Source organism: Dermacentor albipictus, chromosome 1, assembly GCF_038994185.2.
Source record: "Dermacentor albipictus isolate Rhodes 1998 colony chromosome 1, USDA_Dalb.pri_finalv2, whole genome shotgun sequence".
Taxonomy (NCBI): Eukaryota; Metazoa; Arthropoda; class Arachnida; order Ixodida; family Ixodidae; genus Dermacentor; species Dermacentor albipictus.
Window position 1 is genome coordinate 433,038,450 of NC_091821.1, and position 26,761 is coordinate 433,065,210.

General features: G+C 45.5%; 1 protein-coding gene and 1 long non-coding RNA gene across 2 annotated transcripts in view; one reads left to right on the plus strand and one right to left on the minus strand.

Moving 5' to 3' along the window:
• Window positions 1-26,761, minus strand: part of LOC135907330 (cholinesterase-like) — a 92,251-nt gene that overhangs the window by 58,288 nt on the left and 7,202 nt on the right. The window lies entirely within an intron of this gene.
• LOC135908420 (uncharacterized) lies at window positions 1,697-26,356 on the plus strand. The gene is made up of 3 exons (XR_010566323.1): window positions 1,697-1,837; window positions 21,786-22,232; window positions 26,222-26,356. It is a non-coding gene; the product is annotated as an uncharacterized lncRNA (long non-coding RNA).

Here is a 26,761-nt window from a genome sequence, read left to right on the forward strand (position 1 = left end):
CGCACGCGACATGCGAAGGTTGTGGGTTCGGTTCCCACCTGCGGCAAGTTGTTTTTTCATCCACTTTAATTTCTATTAATTTATCATTACTTTATTTCATTTATTAAGCACATGCAATTTCCCCTATGTTGTACTTGGTGTCAGTGTTTGTTGGCTTCTCATTATATGACTATATATATATTTATATATATATGTAGTGCAACTGATGGATGTCGGCTCCAAACTGCCATCGGTTGCACTTCTTCAGTCCTTCAAGAGGCAGGTCATGGGTCGAGTGAGCTCCTGAACAACATTTTGCAATGCGGTGAACGTGGTTTAAATCAGGGATCCGCTACCTCAACGACGTGCTACGTAATGGTAGCGCATCTCTTTCGCCTTTACTACTAATTCGAGACTGAATTTTTTCCCTAACGCTTCGCTAAGCCATTTTGTGAAGTATAGTTAGTGCACCATGACTCCACTCCTCTTCGCATTAATTAACATATCTCAACTAAATCATTTTCAATCTCCTTAGCAGTTTGTTAGCTGCATGCGCACAGCTGGCGTTTAGACAGAAGCTGACCTCGGCATCTCTTCTGTCATTCGACGATAATAACTACGCGACTTCAAGGCAGCATTTAGACGAACGCGAAAAATGGGACGCGTGTGTCGGTTATGTAATAAGCAGCATTTCGTATTTGTGGCAATATACTACTCGCTACGATACGACGGACATCTTGCCTTTCTTCTCACTGTCTCGCTGCGTAAGCTGCTCGTTCTCTCATTCGTCCAACACCGGGAAAACAATGAAAACGTAACTCACAAAAATGGGGTGGGTAATTGCAGAAGCATTTCCATGCGGGGCCAGCTTCAATATGAGCAATCTTACCGGGCATCGTTATATCTCGAGCTTAGGCTTAAGAACAATAAAACCGAAGAAGGAGATGGAACAGGGAATGCTTTTCAGCCTCACAATTCACGCTATCGCAAGCATCGTGGACACCGTACAGGAAACGGGTAGAACAAGTGAACGCAAATTGACGGAAGCTTCGGACAATCGGCTGGCGTTACGCATCGGCCTGAAGGAGAACGCGCGGGGGCTGTTCGCTGCTCGACAAGCAATGACGCCTTGTCTTTCAAGTCGCACGTACACCTCTGCTGCGCTCAATGCAAAAGAAAAAAAAGCACAAACGCCAACGCGTGCTAAACGAGCGCGCGCACTCAAGCAGCTGAGCGCAGAATAGCGCGTCCGGACAAAGGTGTTAGCACGGAGGCTGAATGTTTTATTTATTTTGCGCTCTTGTCTTTTCTCTCTAGAGCTGCAAGAAGGAAGCCGCAAATAATAGAAGAAGGAAAGGCAGAACAACGTATTGGCAAAGGGGGGTAAGAGAAGAGGACAAGTTGCTCGCCCCCTTGTCGCTCTTGCAGTATGGTAGAGCTGACGGGCAAGGCTGGCGAGGTTTATTCACACGCACTGGGCCCTGGTTGAGCAAGGAAACAAATATGCGCCGGTGTCACCGCGAATAGAGGAGAAAAAATAGTAAGTGGCTTACCGAGGTCAAGGGAGTGGTTCTTTTGTACTTTCCCCGCTGCACCGGTTTACAAGGGGGAACAAACGTGCCTTGCGGCATTCGCTAATGAATCGCGACGCCGTGGAACTTGTGGGTTGCCTCGTAGGGGCAAGTGAGAGGCATCTGTATGGAAGATCCACGGTTGCTCTCCTCCACAGTGGAAACTGGAATCACTTGAGTCATATAAGAATCGCGGCCGCTCTTGACACTTCCAAACAGAGCTTCCAAGATACCGACCCGGCCACTCTGTCAGCAGGAACAGCAGTGGTAGCAGGATGAACGCACAGGTATGTACGCAAGGCCGAAATTGCTCGGTATGGCGCACCGCGGGCAAGGCACGCAACCGACGCATACCAAGACTGGATTGTGCCACGACTTCTTTCCTATCACCTTGTATTTACAGCGCCGTGCAAAAAGAATGAGGTCGAGGTCACTGTGCTGGTAAGCGTGCGCTGAAGTTCGCCGAAACTAATAAGCCACACATTGACCAGGGACGTGTACGTGAGCGTATATGTATAGGACACCGTATGAACCATGTCCAGAGCAGTTTGAGGCAAAATAACTTTCAATTGCGATTACTTAAGTCCAAACTAACAGTGTTGGCGGTTGTGGTGTCCTGCTGCTTTACACATGGCCCAGAGTTCTGTTTCGACAGTGACGGTGAGATTTCGACCATAGGAAATTGAAAAAATGCCCGTGCACATACATGTAAATAATGTTTCAAGAACCTCTGTTGATCAAGTTATTCTGAAGCATTCTACTTGACGGCGCCTGTCATAACCCCCGTATATAGCTATGGGACTTATATAGCGCACGATCGTTCATTAACGTGCTTTACAACTAGCTTACCGCTATTGTTTTGACAGAGAAAGGCCCTCTATAAGTGGTCTTTTGCAGACTACTGTTTTGTTTCTCGGCTCATAAATAAAGCAGACAGTGTCAGTAGGCGATTCCTAATAGTGACAGTGTTGTTTCATGAAAGTAAGGGCAACCAAATGATAAGAAATGTATGTGTCACTTTTAGGCCTATAACCCAGTATGAGCGTCTTCTCGGTAGAACCTTTTTCTGGAGTTGACACTCCTGAAAGCTGGGGCACCAGACAACGCCATCAGCGGAAGATTCCCCGCAAAATGGCAGTGTATGCTTATGAATTGGCTGCCAGTAGTGGTTAGAATGAGTTTAACCTATAGGCCATATGTACTGTATCGTGGTGCTGGGTGGGCCGTGGCAAACGTAAATGGATCTATTGCTGCAAAACTGCTTAGAGTGCATGGTATACTACCCGAGGTACGGTTCGGTATTTACGGGAAGCCGAGCAGCCAGTATATTTAGCAGGTGTGCAGTGTTATTTCCGCACCGATGCGTATCTTGTTCGTGATTCTATGACATCAGTGACAAAAAAAAATAAGAGCCAATGTGGAAGTTGTTTGGCCGAATGGGAGCTTTAAATTTTTTATTGTTAGTGCACACCAAAATAGCTGAAAAATAAGTAGATAAAACAGAATTTGAGAGAGAAAAGGTACATAGTAAACTGTATAGAGGTAGGCAATTTTGCGGGGACAGGAACTCACCCGACATGCGTCATGACACGCGCCGTGAGTAGCGGGGCGTTCTCGATACGTGGGGTTTCCCTATCTCTGCTTTGCATGGTACTAAGTCGCTTCTATCATTTCTGTGTAATTGAGACCTTTCGTACTTGGAACAAGGAATAAATAAGCGGTGTTCATGGGCGTGGTTGTATATATATCCGCCGAATACGCAGCTATACCAAAAAGGCTTGAGGGCTTCATGGCTACAAGATTGAAATTATTTTTTGTCATAGTCCAGCTAACATTTACAGCTTTTACACATTAACATTTACAGTTTACACAGTTAACATTTACAACTAAGATATCGCCACGAAGCGATATCTTACCGTAATTAGGGATTTTGGAATATTTCAGAGTGAAATTTATTCGTATTTTTCTGCAAAAAAGAAAAGGGAGATGCAGAAAGCTTCATAGATATCTGGCGAAGTTTTCCTATCAGCTGTCTTGGCTTGCTACATCAGGTGAGATGGAGATTATATGAAAGGGCGTGAAAGTATGAAAATATCGAATATATATATATATATATATATATATATATATATATATATATATATATAAATTTCACTCCGAAATAATAAAGAAAATTGCAAAATCCCTAATTATGGTAAGATATCGCTTCGTGGAAAAAGTCTGTAAATGTTAGCAGGACTATGACACAAAATAATTTCAATCTTGCAGCCATGAAGCCCTCAAGCTTTTTTGGTATAACTGCGTATTCGGAGGATATGATCAATACCCGATTCGCAACGAACCTCCTCCTGAGTTAACAACACACCGGTCGACCAAGGTACCATCGTGGCTCCTGCAACGTGAGCACGTCAATGTGACACTCTTGTGGCATTACAAACATATTTCGGCAGTCCATCCTGAATTAATAGGAAGCTTTAACTCGGGCCCAACACCGACGCGGCCTATTCTCATACATGTAAAACGCAAAAAAGTTTTTTCTGAAATAACCCCTGGACGGATTTTAATGACATTTGTTGCATTTGAGAGTAAAAGTTAAGTTCTAGTTACTTTGGGAAGCGGAGTTTCGATTTAAGGGCGGACTTTTGGTAAAATGATTTTTAAAAACTCGCGAGTTCGAGAGAAATAGACGCACAAAGTTCATAAATTAATAGCTCTGCATCAAGAACAGATATCGCGGTTCTGTAAACGGCCTCCATTAAATCATTCCAAGCGGCAAATTCTGTATGTCAATTTATATATTGCGTAAATTTGCTGCATTGTTTAAATGGGTTCTGCAAAAGCTGTATTTCTTTGTGATTGAATTTTTTTTAGATTCATGTGTAACATATCACTTTTGTCCGCTTTAGATGTACTACCACATGCACTTCCCATAATTGTTATATCATTTTTCCTTGCTTAGTAAGAGAGTTGTAACCTTGATATTTTTATTTTCTGATAATGTCTCGCATTTGCCAATTTTTAATAAAAATTGACAGTAGAAATCGAAAATTCAAAACCAGAAGTCACTAGATTTTAGGTTTTCCTTTTAAATGCAACAAACCTCGTCAAATTTGGTGTAGTGGTTGCCGAGAAAAACAAATTCTCCTTTTGCATGCATTTAGATAGGAGCACCTGAGCTAAAGCGAATTCTCCTTTTACATGTGTATAGATAGGAGCGCACAAGCTAAAGCTACGTCTTAATAGGAAGCTTGAGCTCAGGTGCTCCTATATAAATGCATGTAAAAGGAGAATTCGTTTTTCTCGGCAATTACTGCAACAAATTTGACGAGGTTTGTTGCATTTAAAAGAAAACTTAATGTCTAGTGACTGATGGTTTCGAATTCTTTATTTAGGTTGTCAATGTTTTACTGACAATTGGCAAAAATCGCGATTTTTCAGAAAACGAAACTATCGAGTTTTAAAACTCCGTAACTCAGCAATGAAAAATGATACCACAATTCTACGAATTGCATCACATAGCACATCTAAAGCGGACAAAATTTATTAGTTACACATGAATCTTTAAAAAATTTAGTAATGTGTAAATACAGATTTTGCAGAATCCTTGTACACAACATAACAAATTCACGTAACATATAAATTGACATATCAAATTTGTCCGCTTTGAAAGATCTAATGGATGCCGTTTACAGAACCGTGATATCTTTTTTGATACAGAGCTATGAATTTGTAAACGTCATGCTTCTATTTTTTTCGCACTTTTGAATTTTTTAAAATGTCTTCAACAAAATTCCGGCCCTAACTCTAAATTCCGCTCCCCAAATTCATTAGAATTTAACTTTCTCAAATTCAACAAAATTTATTTAAAATGGTCCAGGGGTTATCTCAGTCAGTCAGTCAGTCAAGAACTTTATTGAGGTCCTGAGGGGTCTAAGCCGTTGGAGATCGCACGCGGCGAGCTCCTTGGGCCGAAACCGTAGGCGACGCCCAAGTCGGGACGGGAACGTGGTGACGCTCCGCCAGTTCTTGGGCCCTCTGGACGGCCTTGAATTGCAGTTTGAGGTCCGGGCTTTTGAGGGCTTCTTCCCATTCGGGCTCACTGGAGAGAGGGCCCTCTGGTAACGCGGTACATTGCCAAAGCATGTGCGAGAGTGAGCAGTAGGGTTCTGGGCAGTCTGGGCAATTTGCCGGGATTTCTGAATTGTAGTGGCTTAATAGGCCTCGTGACGGATACGAGTCCGTTTGCAGCATTCGAAACGCGGCCGCCTGCGCGCGCTCGAGTTTGGCGTGCGGGAGCGGGTATTTCATTCTGCCTTTCCGATAGTGTGAGGTGATTTCTTGGTATGTGAGTAGCGGGTCATTAAACTGAATGTCCAGCCCCTCGGAGGCCGTGGGACAGAAAAAGAAAAAGTTCTCAGAAAAAGTTTTCACGTGTTAGATGCAACTGAATAGGCCGCGTCGGAGTTGGGCCCGAACTAAAGCTTTCTCTTAAGGAGACGATTAATCATCGTCGGCTCTATAATTCTTAAACCAAAGCAGCAGTGTCCCGCCGTCTGCGCGAGTGCGGAAGTCATAGACATTGCAGTAATTATAACAGCGCATAGCAGCCAAAAAGCCACTGACTACCTTGCCGGGTGTGCTTTACCTGCCAAACAGATGTTCCTGTTTGTAAAGCGAAAAACTAATCACTGTTTGCACATCTGCCAGTTTACACCGCCTATTTTCTTTACTACAGGACATCGAAGACAGAGTTAATAATGGCGGGAATAACACAGCGTTTCATTGTGTTGGCTTTCATACTCTTCTGTAATGAATCTGTTACTCAATTTGGACGCACAACAAGCAGATAAGCAAAACCAAGAGACAACTAAAATATTCTACTTCAAATAAACAGCGGCTATCATCAGGAAATATTTGAGTTCATGGGCATCGTAAGAAGTGCAACATATTGATGCACAAGAATAGCTCAATTCACTAGAAAATCAGTGATATCAAAAAGTTGCTAAATGACGTAACCACTTATTCCATCTATATTTTCGTTCTTCTTATTCTTGCTGGTATTGTACTTGTCCCTTTAAAATAGCTGATATTCTTGTTTATGTTCTTCCTTGTGTTTTCGTGTTTATGTCCCACTTGTGTCCATTCGCGAGTGTGTTGTGCTTGCACTCAGAAAAACAACTTATTTGCAACTGCCCATAAATCACTTATATTTTGTGAATATTTATATTGTATAAATATTTATATTGTGCGAGCATCAATATTTCGTCTAAGCCAACCCTTGAAAAAATGTCCCTATTAGTGTTTTTTCTGGTTGATGTTTCTGTTATTATCAGTATGAACACAACTACATTGGCACGTGAGCAGTATATATGCGCTATATGAGTTATAGAGCAGTATGTCGGAACTATAAAGAGTATATGAACTAGGAGAACTATATGAGCAATGTAATGAGACGTGTACTTGTTCATATTTATTGGGTTACCATGTTTCACCGTCTAACAAATGTTATCGCTCGGCGCAGGGCGCGCCTGCATGTACCGAAATTTTCTCGAAAGTCATCGATGGTTCTAGCGACTGTCACCTAACCTTGGGTAATCTGTCTGCATGTATGCGCGATGCCAATTGTGTAGTACTTTCTGGAAGACACGCGGGCACCAGCGATTACTCTGTAACCTTCGATGAGCCATGTATAAAAGACGACGCGCTTCGTCCGCTGATCTGATCTTCGACGATCGCCGACTGTGTTGGCTGCTATCGTCGAGCTTTAAGTGTAGCTTGCTTTTGTGGGCACAGGTTCGCCAAATAAAACGCGACTTCCGGCATTCACAGTTTTTCTGCTTTCTTTGACTATCACCTCTACGTAACAATATAAAAGAACAGTAATCAGTGTCACAGATAGGCACGAACTTCTTCTTAAGTAGAGTTAATAAGAGAAACAGAGAAAAGGATGCACAGAAAGGCAGGGAGGTTAACCAGAGAGGAAGTCCCGGTTGGCTACCCTTCACAGGGGGAGCGGTAGGGGATAAAAAAAGAAAATAAGTGGAAGGGCGAGATATAGCGAGAGACAGAGGGACGAACACAAATAAACCGCGTACACTATAGAGTGGTAGGGAGTGGCGTTCTATAGTCTATCGTGAAGGCCCGTCGACCACAGGAACCTTAGTAACGCGAGTAATGCCTTCAGCGCGGATGTTCTTTCCGAGCACTGACCTAAAGCATTTAGTTCTGGCAGTGAAAGATTGCCCATGTGTCGCACGTGGGGCTCTTGGCCATTCCAATAAGGAAGGCATATGAGTTCGTAAATGCAACGCCTAGCCACAGACGCTACAGAATGGTTTTTTTCCCGTCGCGGTAACCCAGGCGGTAGATGCATCCTATACCTGGAGACAGCGAACGCAAACGACACATTGTGGACACGTTCCAGTCCCACAGGGGCAAGGTACATTCAAGGGACACCAATCGCAGCCCAGCCGCAGCGTCTATTCGCGAAAGCGGAATCAAGACATGTTGACCGCGTTCATTGACAAATCGGGTGGCTTCGTCGGCGTGGTCATTCCCGCGGATGTTAGAATGTCCTGGAAGCCATTGAAAGATTACGTTGTCTCCCTTGCCATGGCTGCGATTATATACGTGTCGAATTTAGGAGGCCAGTTGTGAATTGGGTCCGTTGGGCTTTGGGCTTTGTATGCACTGAAGCACTGACTCGCAGTCACTAAAGACTATCCATTGTTGCGATGGCTAATGATTTAAGAAATAAAGTGCAGCACGAAGTGCCGCAAGTTCTACACCCGTCGATGTGGTCACAAATGAAGTTATTCATTCGATTTCCCCAGATTTTGCCGGGATGATGACTGCAGCAGCAGAGGTGTAGAGTTTTACCGAACCATATGTGTAGACATGTTGTTGGAACATGTGCACGTTGTGAATGTGTTCCTATGTTTATTGCTTCAAAGCTTGCAACGGTGCTCCAGCTGTCTTTTTGATGCCCGGAATTGTCAATTGAACTTGCGGCCGGTGCATACACCACAACGGGTATGATAATCGTGTAGCAAGCGTGAATTGTGATGGCAAGTAGGACTGATGTCTTACACTTTTGGCAAATGTTGAATCTGACCTATTTGCTGGCAAGCAAGCAAGATTGTGTGAGGGAATCCCACTCAGGTGTCAGATGTGTAGTCTCAAAATATCTGTAGCCAGGTATACTGTCACACGAGCGTCTCTGGCAATGGTCACTGTCGCAATCGATAACGTAGTTTTGGGGAGACCGAGACATGTTCTGGGTGCTTGGGCTTGCACACTCTGGAGTCTGCGGATATTTGTAGTGCAAGTACTTCCTAGTACAGGTAAGCTGTACCGCAAGAAGCCCAAAAATATTGCTTTATATAAATGCTGCATTGATGGTACTGTTGCGCCCCAAGACTTCCCGCCGAGAAACACGAGAAGGTCCACAATGGCGGCCAAACGCTTTGCCATGTACTAGAAGGCTCCTAGACAAGTCTCCATCAGTGATGACGCAAAGATATCGCTGCATTCGTCTGTGTGGTACAGTTTGGCCATTTATCTGCAAAGAATACAGCGCCATCGCTTTGCGAGTAAAAGCAACAATTGCATACTTCTCAGGTGAAAGCTCCAGGCCTTGCCTTCTTAGGTATGTTGACACTGCCATTGAAGCCTTCTGAAGTCGTGCGCGGACTTGTGCACGGGTCAATCCTGAAGCCCATATGCAAATGTCGTCTGCATATACGGAGAGCAGTACGGCAGTCCCACGTTTCTGCACGGCCGGACGTACAGTAATTGTTTAGACTTAGCTTTTGTCTCGCGGTGCCTCACTCGCTGCGTCCATTGGTTCACAGATATATAAGCCCAGGGTAGCGACCACATTGCAACCTACCTGAAGATAAAAGGCCTAACCAAATCGGCCTAACTAAATTTTAAACAAACAATAGATTGGCCCGTCTTTAAATCCCTTATGGAAGACGTATGCCACTAAGGCTTTTCACCCACGCTTTAATTTCATATCGCCAAGACCACGCATGATGCTATGTGTTCATTTCGGCCATTGGGGAAATACACGTATTTTGAGGCGAAAATATAGTTATTGAATAACACGAATTGCGACTACTAACACACGCACTTTGTTAACCTAACTATAACCGGGACTTCGATATAACGGAGGCATCATCATTGGATCTTATTGATGTAAAAGCGATATAACAGGCCAGTGTGGTCTTTCCTTATATTTTTTTATTTTTTATTTATTGCGCGTGAACGGCTTAGGAGTTGGTAACCACGATGCGCTTGTTGCCATGTGGCAGCATGTTTTTGCATCACATCCAGCCTGTCAGCAATAAAATTAGGTGCCAGCTTATGCTTGCAAGCGATAACATCAATTCGCGTAATTCACGTAATTCGCGTAATTCAAAATGTGAAGCAAGCTGACTCAAGCGTATGAAGCCGACAGACAATGCATCCAGAGAAAGCGTAGGAGAAATTAACATACTTTCTGTTTCTTTTATTGAAAGGTAGGAATAGTGAAGAAAAGTGAAATGAAGGTGCACGAAAAGACCATTTGCCACATATCAGAGCTGAACCCTAATCTTCCACAATGTGCTCGCGATGTTTTAAAATTAAGCTACCGCGATGGCTGTTCCCATGCCCCACATTCTTGGGTATAGCGCACAAGATTAACCCTGAGAGTATTAGCCTGCGCTACTCACTGGCATGGCGGTAGATGGAGATCATCCTTTTAGCTACAGATTACACGTAGTACGTGAACTTAGGAGCAATAAACTGACCAATAGCCGTCGTACGCTACCTTATGGCATCAAGGCTGACGCTAGGCAATGAGTTGAACCGAAAGTTTTACTTTTTGTTAGTTACAACTATATAAAACAAACATACAGCAAAACCAAGGAAGGATAGGGAAATAATATGGAAAATGGAAATAGAAGTGGGCAGAAAAACGACTTCTGGCAAATAGAAGCTGAACCCAGCCGCGATTGTGGCTAACAAGAAATCAAGTACCTCGGTTATCCCTTTTATTCTCGCTCGTCCCATAGCCGTGACCTCGACTTTTCCAGCCTTAATGCCTTGACGTAAAATATCAGTGTTTATTGGCCAGTTGCCTGCTCATAAGCTCACGCACTACGTGACGCCTGCAGTTCTTAAAGGGATGCTCACACATCCGCGGTATGGCCCTTCGAACGAAATATAAGACCAGTGTACACTGCGGCGGTGTGGTAGTTGCGCTGACTGACACCCCCAAGGCTAACTTCTCAAACTTCCACGAATACTAGAGAAACTTGCGAATTCTGCCGCTGGGAAAGCAGCATATGTTTTTGCGCAGAATGTGCGTTCGGGCTTCTACTTGCTGCAAGCTGTCTTTTCGTCCACTTTCATTTCTATCTCCCTTATGGTATTTCTAGATTTCAATATAAAAAAGCAGTTCGTTTCTACTATGTCTTCCCTGGCTTCATTGGCTTGCTACGTTTCCTTGCATAACAAAAAATACATGGAGTCTCTCTGCTCCCATTCTCATTCCAGATCACTGACTCAAAGTAGACTTTTTCTAATAGCAACCACAAATCCCTCACAGATGTACAGAAAAGCAGCTGTCGTAGAATTTGGGGTGGAAGTTTGAAGTGTAAAAGTGTAATATGCTGTCATTATTAAAAAAACTCCATAACGCCCGAAGGTGGTTTATGAAGCAGTCGTCGTAGATGGAAGGCCTTGTAGGTGAACTGTTTGAAATTGGTGTCTTGGAATGAGGAGAGTCTGGGAGGTTTCACAACTTCTGCCTAATACTGTGAAGAAATAAGCGGAACAGTGGTGTCACACAGATTAACTTGACTTTTCTTTGTAGGAGACAGCCTATGCGCTATTTTATCTAATCTCTTGTGACCTTAAACCAAATCATTGCCACATGAAAGTGCGAACGAACGTTGAGATGTTTGAAACGTAAGATAAACACAAGTATCTTGGGAAATCAGGAGCGACTATTACTTCTGCAAAAAATTAACCTGTGGTACATAGCTATACGCCTGTAATTATGCAATGTTCTGGATAGTGTGTTTCGGAAAGGTTATCGTTTCATCGATGTCATTTGTCTGGTCTGGTAGACAAGAAACAGAAGTCTGCTGAGGAGGCGGCTATTTCAATGCCTTATCACTGCAGTTTGCCTGTGTGTCCGTTGGAAGTTCGTTGGATTAGTATGTGGCATGGGATTGCTCTGGCGAGAAATATACCTAATGTCACAAAACTGGTGTCGTTTGGTTAGTTTATGCCCTTGCTTCGTGCATGCGGACCTTGACACGAAGCCCTAAGGGGATGGCTTGAAAATAAGAAACCTCATTCTAATTTCATGCAGTTGGTTATGCACGGCAATATATTTTTCTTTAATTTTGTGAATTTTCGTTATATATTATAGCTGAGCCTAATGGGCGAAAATTCAAGCAAATGCAGTAAGAAGCACATGTTATATTACGAGGTAGCAGTTATTGAATGCAGTCCGTGCCACAAAACACCTGCCCTATTATAAGCGTCTAACGGAAATTATGCTGTGATGCCTCCCCAGACAGGAACCTTAAGCATCAATTTTTAGTGTCGCGTTGATGATCGACGTCAATTTATGGCCAGAATATTTTGCATCTTGTGTTTGTTTCTGATACGTTGTATGCGACTAAATTAACTTCTCTTTACCTCGCTCTGAAGTGATTTCTCAGCTTTCAAAGTGAGTAGCTGTTTTTGGCTACCGTGAAGGTACGGCGCTGGCCATCTTGCTGACAGAAACACTCTTAAAACGGTTGCACCCTTTGGGGTGTATATTTGTCCCACAACGATAATCGTCATCTGCCCTGCTTGCGTTTCCTTTCCTGAAAGGAAGAAGACGAAGTGCCTTTCAGGCAGAACGCCGAGTCTTCCAGCTCTACTTATTTTGTGTATTCTTTAGACTTTGCCATTGAACTGCTATTTCCTCCTTACCTGCGATGGAGATGGAGTCTCACGCGTGTCGGCCGGAGTCGGCAGTGCCCGCGGCGGCTGCCTCCAGGAAGCGCAACGGCACCGAGAGCGACACTGACAGCGACGACACCATGCAGTACTATGTCAGCGGTGAAGATTCTAGTGACGAAGCCTTCGAGCTGGTGCGGAGCCGTAAAGCAAAACGGAGGTTTCTCAGCGCATCCTCGAATTCGAGTGAGTCCACCGTGAGATCTTCGCGGAATACCGAGGAGCTCACCATCCTGTTCACGCCAGTTCTCGCTACAGACAACCTGAGACGCCTCAACAGGCAAGCCGTGTCTTCACATCTAGAGGCACTGGTTCCGAATGAAATCAAAGACATCAGAGTGAATACCCGTAAGAACGTCCTAGCGATTGACGTAGAACACGCGGCTGGGTTGGATTCCTTGCGCAATGTCACGGAACTTGACGGGATGAAAGTCCGCCCTCATATTCCGCTGGGCAAACAAATCAGTAGTGGCGTAATTTACGATGTTGATGAGACCATCGTCGACTCCGATCTGTCAATCTTAATCAAGCCAGCTACGGACAACACCATCATCACAAACGCGTTTCGTCTCGGCACGTCGCGGTGTATTAAAATCATATTTAAAGGCGATTCCCTACCTTCGCATGTAAAAGTGGGTCATTTCCCACACGCAGTTCGCCCCTTCATACCAAAACCACTGCAGTGCTGGAAGTGCATGAAGTTTGGGCATGTGAGTAGTGTGTGCAAGAACACTACCGTCTGTTCTCGCTGCACTGGGCCCCACACCACCAACACGTGCGAAGCCAGTGTGCTGAAGTGTACAAACTGCAGCGGCCCTCACGATGCCTCCTCGAAAGAATGCCCTTTTATTCGCAAGGAAATGGCAATATTGAAGAAAATGGTTAGAGACCACTCGTCTCACCGAGAAGCAGCTATATATATTAGGCGGCGACGATCGCGTCGCCGACGTCGATCACGAACCTCCAAAGCCTCTTCAGAGCGCCAGCCACGTGCACTGCCACCCACTCTTCCGCCCAGGCCCAACGCAGTCGGATCAAAGGACAAAGATGCAACCACCAGCCCTGCTGCTGACGCGTGGCCTGCACTCCTGAGGCTACATGCTGCTACTGAGCGAAATCAAACTTCTACGGCAAGGGACACTTCGACTGTTCCTGATAAACTGACGGACCAAGATCAACAAATTGTTGTCATGATCAGCTCTCTGGTGAGTGCTATTCGTGTTCTTCTGGGCAAGATGCAGACACCAACAGCTCGAAGTGCGTTGCAAGTGCTGGATGCCATCAATCCGGTGCTAGCGAACCTTCAGAAGTCCAGTGCTTGAGAACTTCTACAGCAGAACCATGGCTCATCGACAGCAACAGCGATCGTTCCGGGATGATGTCAGAAGTGCCTCCATATTCCAATGGAATGCGAGAGGCCTAAGGTCACGTATTTCGGATTTTCGACAGTTCGTGTTTGACTACCACTTTCCTATACTGCTGATCTGTGAACCGAACTTATCAGCTTCCATAAGACTATCAGGATATGAACCTTTTGTTTCAACAACCTGTGTCCGTAGTAGTAAGGTTCTGGTTTACATACGCAAGGACCTAACGTATTTTTCGCAACCCGTAGCGCCACACGACGGTAACCAATACGTCTGTGTTAGTGTGAAAAAGAAGAGACTGTCTTTTACTATTATTGGCGTCTACCTATCCCCAACAAGTCAGTTTGACAGCAAAAGACTAGAAGACATTATGGCTACTACTCCCGGTCGTTGGATAATAACTGGGGACTTCAACGCTCACCACCATATATGGGGAAGCTCCAGGATAAATTCGAGGGGCAGGTCACTATTATCCTTTGCATCAGGCCACAACCTGTGTCTTCTAAATGACGGAAGTCCGACATTTCTGCGAGGAACAACGTACAGTAGCTGCCTTGACTTGACTTTGGTGTCACGTTGCCTGACTTCGAGCGTGCAGTGGTTCACTGATATTGAAACCCATGGAAGTGACCACATTCCGACATATGTGAGAATCAATGGTCTAGACGCCGCATTACCGGATGTATCTCGCCAAATCGATTGGTCAATCTTTCAAGATCGAGTAGAAGACATCTGCAAGAAACATATCGCATGCAGATTAGAAGATATAATTGCAGACGCAATGCAAGATTGCACGCGTTGCTTCACACATTCGAAAAAGCGTACAGAGAATGACATTGAATTGGAAAGGCTTCGTACAATACGTCGCCGTGCTGAAAGGAGGTACAGGCGCACAAAGTCAATTCTTGACCTCAGAGAAGCTCGGCGAATGCAAAAGAAGATAAGACGCCGAATGGATACGCTAGCGGATCAAAGATGGAAATGCTTTTGCGAGTCACTAGACCCCCGCAAGCCATTGTCCCGTGTGTGGCGTACCTTACGGGGTCTTTGCTCAAGACCCCAGCAATGACACCCTTTTAACGCCCTTGCTCTCTATCAAAACCGCCGTGAGATAGACGTTGCAGAGGAATTTTGCGCGCCAATCACCGGCGGCCCAGTTTTAGTCCCTGCGATGGCTTTAAGCGACATCCCCGGTCCACGAGATACCAGTATGGAGGCTCCCTTCTCTATGGAAGAGTTAGAAGCTGCAATGGGGCTCTGTAGGTGTTCGTCTTCACCAGGGCCCGATGGCATAACATATACTGCTTTGCGCCACCTAGGCCGAGAAGCACGAAGAGAACTCCTCAGCCTTTTTAATAGTTCATGGCAAGATGGTGTCGTCCCACAGAAGTGGAAACGCAGCCGCCTGGTACCGCTACTGAAAGCAGGAAAGTCGCCGCTCGAACTGGCATCGTATCGGCCTATAGCACTTGCTAGCTGCGTCGGGAAACTCATGGAACGCATGATCCTCATGCGTCTCGAATGGTACCTAGAACACCACAAGATTTACCTTGATTCTATGGCGGGATTTCGACGAGGCCGTTCATCGATTGACGGTGTCATCGATTTAGTGTCCTCTGTAGAACAGCAAAAATCATGGAAACGATTATCAGTAGCACTCTTTCTGGACGTGAAAGGTGCTTACGACAACGTTTCCCATCAACCCATTCTAGACGCACTTTTGACAATTGAACTAGGAGGGCGAGTATATCGATGGATCAGAAACTACTTGACACAAAGGTCCTTGTTCCTACGTACGGAAGATGGTCCAAATACCGACCACTACATATGCCGAGGAGTTCCCCAAGGTGGGGTTCTAAGCCCTATTCTTTTCAACCTCGCGCTTCTTGGGCTGGCCGAATCCCTACCGGAAACAGTGAGTGTCTCCATCTACGCCGACGACATCTGCATCTGGTCATCAGCGGTCACTCGTCTGCAGGTTCGCGCAAGGCTGCAGAAAGCAACGCAGGCATCTCACTATCTTCACACACAAGGCCTTACCATCTCAACAGAAAAATGTGCGTTAGTCGCTTTTACACGAAAACCAATGTCTCGTTATCCAGTATGCATTAATGGCCAGCCTATCTCCTACAAGAGAAATCATCAATTTTGGAGTGTCATTGTGGACCGGGACCTCTCTTGGAGCCCTCACGTTGCCCATTTGAAGAAGAAGCTCACATCTATTGTTCATGTCTTCAAGTTTATCGCCGGGAAAACATGGGGATCGTCAGTGGGCTCCATGCTACAGTTATATCGAGCACTTTTTATCGGATTGCTACGTTACAGTTCTCCCGTGCTTGCTAAAACATGCAAGTCAAATCTTCGAGAACTACAGAGCGTGCAAGCACAGGCACTACGTGTTTGCCTAGGACTTCCGCGGAGCGCCTCAACAGCAGGAACCATTATAATGGCTCGAGACCATCCGATCACGACTTACATTAGCATCGACACGCTTAGGGCCCACGTTCGTCATGTTTCACGCATACAATCAAGCTCTCCTGCCTGCCTGCCAGAACGACGACCGCAGGCGTCCTTCTCCAACGAGCTCAGCATCCATCGTGCCTGTCTACCATCGGGCTTCACACCCCCAGCACGTTCAGCCTCAGCTTTTTGGTGTTTAGAACAACCTCAAGTGCGTCTCACGGTACCAGGAATAAGAAAGAAGACCGACCTGCCTACCTTGGCCCTGAAGCAAGCAGCTCTGGATTGTTTGAACACTTTCTACTTTGACCGAGTCCACATATATACGGATGGCTCTTCCACTCAGACCAGCTCCACCGGCGCAGTGGTTATACCATCACGATCAATTAGCATCCAATACAAGATTTATCACATGACAACATCGACCGGATCGGGGCTTGTTGCCCTCCGAGGTGCCGTTGATTACATTAACAACCAACCCGCTAATCGGTGGGAAATATTCTGCGATTCGAAGGCGGCCTTACAATGTCTTCTGTCATCTCTTCGTCGCGGGTCGTGTGAACAACTAGTGTCGGAGATACGAGAAATGCACCATTGTATGATAGCGAAAGGACACGACGTCGTGTTTCAGTGGCTGCCCGGCCATTGCGGTATCTCCGGCAACGACCTCGCTGACGAAGCTGCTAGGAAAGCCCACGAAGGAGCAACCCTTGTTTCTGTACCTTTATCGCGGACCGACGCAGCCCAACACCTAAGCGAGGTAGCACACCGTATGACATTAGAGAAATGGCACACACCTGAATTCACCCAAGAACGATTGCATTCCCTCGACCCCCCTATGCAACTGCGCCTGTTACCAGGACTTCAGCGAAATGAGGCAACAATGCTGTGCCGCTTACGCTTGGGCGTCGCATTCACCAATGCGTATACGTTTTTTATTGGAATGACTGATAGCGCCGACTGTAATGCCTGCGGTGCCGAGGAAACTATAGAACATCTACTGTGCTACTGCCCATCTTTTCAAAACGAAAGACATGACCTCTGCACAGCTCTCAATCAGTTAGACAGAACACCGTTCACCTTGAAGAAGATCTTGGGACCATGGCCTCGCATATCGCAGCTACAAAAGGCCACAAAAGCTCTGCTGCGGTATTTGAAGGCTACTGGACTGAGTCAGCGTCTGTGACCCGGACTGAGTGACCGAACGATATCCCCAGTGAACTTTCTCTTCTTCTTTTAATCTTTCGGTCCCCTTTTCCCTTTCCCCAGTGTAGGGTAGCCAACCGGGCTCAGTCCTGGTTAACCTCCCTACCTTTCCTTTATCAGTTGCTCTCTCTCTTTCCTGAAAACTCGGCGCTCGCTACTTTCCTGTCGAGAATGCTGCGTCACACTGATAACGCGCATGCCATTCGTGACTGGAAAGTGCCGGGCTCGCAGCGTTAAAGATAGGAAACGCGGGCAACACGGATGACGATTATTGTTGTGGGACAAGATACGCCCCAAAGGGTGTAAATTTTTCTAAGAGTGAAGGAGGAGAGAGTCACCAGCCGCGTTCGCCGCCGAATGACGACGCAATAATGACGATGGCATGACAACGGCGGCGTAAAGACGACTGAGTGATAACAAGAAGATTACGATGGAATGACAAAGTAATGACGTCGATGGAATAATAAAGGTGGTGTTATGACGACGCATGATAACTGGATGACGTTTCTAAAATGATGTCGATTCTATGACGAAAGCATGACGATAATGGGAAAACGGCGACTGCAAGACGGCGACAGTCAGTTTTAGATAGCGTCTGCAACCAAATGTAAACGCATTAAGCACGTAAAGAAATATTGTTATCCTCATTGCCCATGCTCACAACTTTATTGGGTTTCTGCTGTTTAGGTGCGGCATGATAACGTACGTTATTTCGCGAGTTTAGCATTCGTAATGTTTACGCACGCTAAGAAATAGCGTTGTCGAGCATGGCTGAACCCATGGCTCCTGCTTCAGCGCGAATTCTCGTGATGGCAACGCCCCCGCTCGCACTGATTGCCAGTAACTGCAGCAAGGAGCTTTCGCTTCCTTTAACCTCACGCGCAACTAACGTTGCGCGTGAGGTTAAAATTGGAGGCGCATAGCGCCTCCAATTTTTTAGATCGTTTGGCGAATCCGGCGTTCGTAGGTTTAACGAGACGCGTCGGCATAAATACGACAGGACGGTTGCTGAAGAATTGCCTTAGCTTGGATACGATTGGCAGGAGCCACCAGATGGCCCTCTGTCTTCTAACCTATTCATTGCGTTTGCCATCCCGCACGTTAAACTGTACCGGACGACAACCTTACGTGGCAGCAGAGCGAAAGTTATGCGCACGCGCTCGCACTTGCGGAGGTTCTGCTATTGCGTTACTACGTCAAGTAGTGGCGACATTTTCTGGCGGTCTCGGTTTCAATTTTTATCAGTACGTTCATCACATGAGTTTTTTTTTCATTTAGATGTTTTCGTGTGAGCTCGCTAGTGTATCATTACTAACCGTGAAAAAGTGCCAAGGTAAATCAGATATGTATGCTGTTTTTCAAAAGCAAACATGAATATTGATATAAATTACGAATGCCGCATTGATGGAACAAATAGCTGAGCTCTTTTCCAAAACACATTACCTCGAGGTAGCTTCTTATTTTACGCTAAGCCATACACTATTGAACTACATGTCCAAACGCGCGAAATCCACTGCAGTAGTGCTATACGGCAAGCGATGCAGTAGTTGTAGTCTGAAGCAGTGAAGCAAGCGCTTTTATTGACGCAAGCATTCATATTCTGAAAAACCTCGGACCAACCAGGAACTGCAAAATCGGAAATTCTACGTAAAGGAAAGAGCCCGTTTCACTGATGCCAAGGCATACAGCGTCCCTGTTCTTGGTTGTTCATGTTAGGAGATGAAATAACTTTCACGTGATATAGGGTGGCTGGCTGGAAACGCCTCACCGTCTGCGGGAAGTAACATCTTTCGTGCATGCCAAGCACATTGTTTTCGCACAGTGGAAGGAAAACTGTCCCTCGTATAATAGACATCGACAGGTGTGTTTCAATGGTGGGAAATTCGCGAGGATGACTGTATCCAAGAAGTCCAAACCTGTCGTCGCGAAGTGCTATGAACGATTTCACCCATAGGCGCTGACACATCCTGTGCTACACCGCTACACGCGAAGTTTTCCGAATGTGACTATATCTGCGGCGTTAGACAACGTATAATACCGACCCTTTATGTCATCGAATGACTGAAATGCACGCGTTCTTAACGCGCTGATTATAATTTCACAGTTGTGTTTCCTCACCTGGCGGACCCGCCGCACACTAACAGGCCGCCGATGTCGAGGTAGCCATCGCCCTCGTGTCGGACCAGCGACGCGGTTGTGCTGGTGTTGTCGGCGTCACACGACACAGCTTCTTTCTTAGCAGTAGTATGCAGCCACTCAAACACTCATCGACACAGCTCTGTATTCCTTTGCTTCTGATGAGTTGAGGTCAGCTTACTCACACTCGCCCGCACTTGCTGCAACCTAGAGACGCCACCTGTGTTTACAGGACCAGGAAAACCAGACATGGACACTAGAGAGCCAGAAAACTATGAGCAGCATGAAACGGAAATTGTTTTTCCAAGCGCGCTTTTTATTCGTTATAAAATAGATCTTGAACAAAAAAAATAAGATAATAATTGCTACGTTTTGTTTTACGCTGCCTACCTTCCAGTTGCTTGCAATCGCGGACTACATGCTGATACGCAGCAAAAATATGCGTGTCTGGCTCCGTAGTTTTGGACCTTTAGTTGTGCTGCCACAGAAAGTTCCCGCCGTGTATAAAAGGATTGAAAGGACGCGCACCGTAATGTCCCACAAAGATGCTTGCGCTTAACCTACATAAGGCGATAGACGCTGTTCTAAAGCTGTCCAATAGCGTGACGACGATGATATGACGAAACTAAGGACGACGCAAGGACGAAACTCGAATGACGACGACAGAACGACCAGAATGAGATCATGACGATAGTATGACAACGACCACATGACGACGACTGAGTGAAGACAACGCGATGAACACGACGACACGTCAACGGTGGCATAATCACGTTTGAATGAGAGAATGATTACGATGGAATGACGAAGGAATGACGTTAACGGAAAGACGAAGGCGGTACGACGACGATGGCGTGATGAAAATAGGATACCGTTTCTGAAATGATGACGATCGTACGTAGACAGCATGACGACAATAGCACGGCGATGACAGAATGACGATCAGTGAAGACGACGAATACGTGAAGACGACGGCTTCACGTCGACTGTACGATGGCGTGACGCCGCTATGGCGGAAATTGGATGACAAATCTGAAATGACGAACTTGGAACGTTCCACGTCGTCATCACGACGGTGGTATGACAACGAACGCATCGCGGAGACTGTATGACGACACTGGACCGACAACTACGGCATAATGACGAACGAATGACGACAGCATGATTACGATGGCAATGAGGAAGAACGAATGACGTCGATGGAACGACGGCGGTAGTATGGCGACGACGTCATGAGAACCATTTGATGACGCTTGTGAAATTGATGACGATCGTGCGATACCGTGTCACAGCGACGGTAAGATGACCACGCTGTGATGATCCCTGCATGACGAAAATGGCGTGACGACGACGGCATGACGAGAGTCGGATGAGGAAGCTGAACTGATGACCCTGACACGACATAGATAGATAGATAGATAGATAGATAGATAGATAGATAGATAGATAGATAGATAGATAGATAGATAGATAGATAGATAGATAGATAGATAGATAGATAGATAGATAGATAGATAGATAGATAGATAGATAGATAGATAGATAGATAGATAGATAGATAGATAGATAGATAGATAGATAGATAGATAGATAGATAGATAGATAGATAGATAGATAGATAGATAGATAGATAGATAGATAGATAGATAGATAGATAGATAGATAGATAGATAGATAGATAGATAGATAGATAGATAGATAGATAGATAGATAGATAGATAGATAGATAGATAGATAGATAGATAGATAGATAGATAGATAGATAGATAGATAGATAGATAGATAGATAGATAGATAGATAGATAGCATGCTAAAAATAATATTGGACTTGAAGCGCAAAAAACGAGGACTAGAAAGACCAGACAGGAGGAGCGCCTGGTCTGTCTTGACTTTCTTCTTATGTCCTCGTCTTGTGCGCTTTAAGTCAGGTATGAACTCTTACAAGCTCAACCAAATTTCAGTTCTTGTATGCTAAAAATGCTAATCACAAAAAAACATTTGGCGCAGGGAGTAGCTCTGACTATAACTGAGTGACTGATTGCCATCGCCTTCTTCGCAGAAATTCGTCGTGGTCGTCGCTCTCCTTAGCTTCGTGCTGGGCGTGTCCCAGGCAGCGCCTTTCCTGGGCTACAGTCTGGGCGGCCTCGGTCCGGGTGTGGCGGTAGGCCCCGCGGGCTCGTCGGGCGCGCCCATAGCCGTCGCTTCTTCCCCCGTCTCCATCGTGTCCGAGGCAAAGTCTACGAACGTGGGGCCCGTGTACAGTGCGCCCTACGGCTACGTGCCACGCGTAGCGTACGCAGCGCCCCTGCACGTGGTCGGATACCATACGCCATACGTGGCAGCGCCGGGATTAGTACACACAGTCGGCCTCGGAGTAGACCGCTACGGATACGGCGTACACACCGTAGGGGTGGGCTACGGTACCGGGTACCACATCTAGGCCTCCTGAACCACCTGACTGATTGGACAAAGACTAAACTCCACACCAAACTCCACGCAAACGTAGGTACGTTACCTGGTATCAAGGGCAGGGAGCTACTTGCATGATGTGTGAATAGAATCAGGAAAAGTGATCCTCGGTATCACTGGTATTCTGAGATTGCATATCAGTGAAGAAAGAAGAAGTGGTGAATGTCGTACGAACAATAAATAAAAGTGGCTCCTGCACTCTACAATTGAAAAGATTGTCATGAACACGTTCTAAAATATCAGATCCACATGGTAAAGGCAGCGCGTTCGGAAACTTCAATGTCCTAGCAAAATGCAACATAAATAAAAAGCCGACTCATTGAAGCTTTCAATATTTCAAACTGTCATACATTGTCATACATTAAAAGCTGAAAAGAACAGCAAGCGTGCGTCACATTTCAACTGCAGGAACACTGTCCATTAGTCGGGCTGGACTCACGCAGATGCACTATTTGCGGTGGAAGTTTCTGTGGGCCTAAAATCAGAGGACGGAAAAGATATTCCGTAAACACTGATACGAAACTTTGCATGTATACGATTTATTCGTTTATTAGCATAGAACCATTTACTGCCATCTTCTACGTCATTCTCAGGTTGAATGTATCGTGGTATTCACACGTTTCTTTAAAATTATGTGTGTGTTTCAGCGCTGTTAGTATATAGCCACTTAAAAGAAAGCCTTAAGTCCCAGTCATGTCAGTGATGGCTGATTAGGCGAGAATGTCCATGAGCCCGACAATGCAATGTGCAGACTATCGAGCCAGTAGGTATGTGTTCTTGATTGTACAGTGAAAGCTCGTTAATTCGAACTTCAATAATTCAAATTTATGGATAATTCGAACTGTACGATTTGGTCCGGCCAAGCTCCACAGAAGTCTATGTATAAAGAAGTCCGTTAATTCGAACACGAGAAGGTTCCCTCACGGATAATTCGAACTACGCTCGCCTGGCCCACGGCCAGAGAAACGCGCCTACTGCCTACAAACAAGGCTGTATTGCCTCCGAAACGGAGAGAACGGCGAGAGAAGGCAAAATCGGAAAAAAAATCTAACCGACGCGGGGTCAGCCAGAAGGCAGCGGCGGCTGCCGCCTCTCCGTTCTAAGTAACCTCCGAGACTTCTTGCCCGCTGCGAATCTCGGAGGCTTCGCAAATCTTGTACAGCTGCTAATGCTGTGCGGAGATGGCACGGCAAGCGCCAAAACACAGCGAATCAAGTACGTCGCAGTTGCGCTTGCAATCAAGAACCAACTAATCAGGGCCTTCGCCACCTTCACATGTTCAGCGTCTTTGTCTCGGCAGTCTTCATCGGTTGTGCGCCTCTGTTTTCAGCTTAGGAGGCATCGGCCGTCGCGCTTCATTGTGATGGTGTTAAGCCCCGGCTAACGTTCGTTTCATTGGACATCGGTGGTGTGGCACAGTCGGACCCAGAGCTTCGACTCGAAGATGGCGTGTGCCCGCGGCACACGGCATCACTTTCTGACTCGCCAAATTTCTGACATGCCCTACTGCTTCCAAATCGCAGTGTACTGTTGCTCTCCTTCACTTTCGTTAGTTCGAACTTTCGTTAATTCGTACTGAAGCGGCTTCCCCTTGCGGTTCGAATTAACGAGCTTTTACTGTATAACAGCGCAAGGACATGCACACACATACTACATAGCATTCATATCCAACCGTGAGACACCTCGCAATAACCTGAATACGTTGTACATTTAGTTTTCTAAAATGATGTTTCACTGTATTTTAACTTTGCTTGTATCATTTGTGTATACATTCGTTATTTTTGTCTTCAGTGTTATTTTTTATACTTTGTATGACGCGTTATCCCCTCACTCAATGACCTTCATTGCGCATTAAGGTATTGTGAACAAAATAATAGCTAAAGAAATACGCAAAACGAATGTGGACAAAGCAATACAAGACATTTCCCTGTATAGTTCCTATTCTTCTTTGTTTCCTAAATTGATCACTATTATGGCCTGAGTGCTACTGACGACCACGCCAAGGCACACCAGACATGAACCACGCTACGATCCATCAAACTTATCCGGTATGTTCCTCCGTGGTTGTCAGTAGCAAGGGAATCCATTAATAACGTGTTTCTTTAAGAAAGAAGTTAGTACAACAGGCTGGTAGCAGTCAGCTCATTGCGAGATAAACCAATGCCAACTAGCCCAATTTCTCACCACGCTCGTTTCCTAGCACTACTTTACGAACATGACGACGATACCACGAAGACATTGACGCGACGGTTGACTCGTCCAGAGTGCAATGAATTATATCTTCAGCCTTCAGCGTTTCTTTTCGGCCTGTCGCTTTTGTGTTCCTCTGCATAAAACTTATCATAACCAGCGATGAAGAATCGGGGAGGAGTGCAGGACAAAAACACGAGAAAAGAGTAAGAACCACGCTGCGAAAAATATATATATACACTTTACATGGCCTCCGATCACAGCGCGGCAATGGTCCCTCTATCAATGCATGGCATGCGGAAGTTCGTACGCCACAAGTGTGCTATGGCCGAGCTACGAAGACGCCAAACTCCCATTGTTTGATTTCGCCTTGTCAGCATATGGCGACAGCTGGAGCTGTCCGCCATGACAGGATGCGAGCGGCCTCTGAGGGTCATGGAAAAGAAAAATCGAAATGACTGTTCAGTGCCTACCTTTGCTCTTCGGCTATTTCAGAAAGATATTTATTTGTTTGTTTTTCGAAACCTTGTTCTGGCCCTTGCTGGAAAAAAAAGCTTCATTTGGCAGGCTTTAGGTGAGGATTGTATATATAGTCTTAAATTACTGAATTCGCGTACACAAAACGGCTTTTTTGCCCAACGATAATGCTGGCTTAAGGCGGTAGATTTTTTTTTTTTCCTGCTCAGATGAAACTCCCAACCAAATAAAGCACGTTTAACACCCCGGAAATCGCCGAATTCCTCTGTTGTGTCTTTTCCTCTCGCTAATCGTAGTGATAAAATCGAGACTGAGCGTTTCCGCTGCAAACACTATTCATATTATTATCTCTATCGGCCGTCGTACGCTCCTGGAAATGTCTGCCGCACAAGTAAATCACCTCCTCTGTCGATGTATGTGCCTGTACCTTGATAGACGGGGTTAAATTTTCAGTCACGAGCCCACAAACAAGATAATCGTGGCACACAAAAGCACGAGGTTCGCAGTTGGTCATGGCAGCGAATACACCAGCCGTTTTGCCACCATAGTCACCTTTGCTAACAAAGGCGATTCCTGCCTTATCTCTTCTCCTCTGACCGACCACAGATACAGCAAGGCAGACTTCTATGGAGATAAGACGATATGGATGTGCACGTTTCGCGCTGCAGGAGAACCCTCGATGATTTCCATGTGCATGCGCATGTGCACCATGCGCATGCAGTAAGCACATGCGTTCAGAATAGAGCGCGACAAAAGAGAAAATGAGGATGCTCACGAAGGCGCTGTATGTGTCCATCTCCTCTTTCCGTTGCCTTTCTAGCCGAATTCATAAAACAGGCTATGTACCAACTAGCCAAATAACAGGCGCATGTTAAGAGCAACCAATAGAGCGGCGTCGATTACTTTACCCGCTCCCCCTGCAAAGGATGTAAGCAAACCACCTTATTTGTTTAATGGATGCGACATAATCATAAACAAACTTTATATCACCAAAGGAAAAACAACAGCATCCTTTTGCGATGATTTATCGCTACCGTTAAGAACCAGTGTCCTGAAAAGGGAGAGCTTTGGCTCGATTTCAGCCAGAACTAGAGAATATTGATCTTTCAGTTGAAGGGCTGTGGCGTTACGGTTTAATATTAAGGTGCATTTTGCATTTCAAACTGGACGCTGCTGCAGCAAGCATTCTCCGATTTTACAGAGAGAAAAAATGCTCTAGCTATTTCGATTACACCTGAGCAACAACGTTGTATGTGAAAATTTCGAAACCTATTTGAACTATATTTACGTAGCGCTGCTGTTTGCCTCTGGGTGCGTTTTGGGCGGCTCTATATATTCTGTTTTCTTTTTTTGTTTCAGATTACAGTGACTCAGATTTTCAGATTCGGGTATACGCAAACTGCAAGCACTCGACGTAGCCTACCGTTTGCTAGAATAAAACTTCTTTAACGCATCGACTTAATAATAAACACCTGTTCCATTCGTTTCCATTTACTTGAGCATGTCGGCTTTGGCAGCCTCAAATACTGCAGTTTAATTCCCTTGAGCGGCGGGCTGTGCCACACGCTGTTCAACCTGCATTTAACAATAATTGCGGTGGAAACTAACACACTGTGTTTACGCCGAATGCATTCAGAGCGTGCGCACAACGAATCTTGAGTTTCGAAGGGGATCTGCCTCACTGGAGATAAAATTAAAAAATAGAACTTTAATGCTGTCAGGAATATATTAGCCATGTACTACACGTTCACATACAACGAAGATCGTGTATCATCCCAATGAAATTGTCATGTTTGATTTTTCACAGCATTGTTTGGAATCACCACAGCTCTTTGTTTTGCCTCATGGCGCAAGTAATAAACACTTGCTGGGACGGCATCCTTTAATCTTCGCGAATTA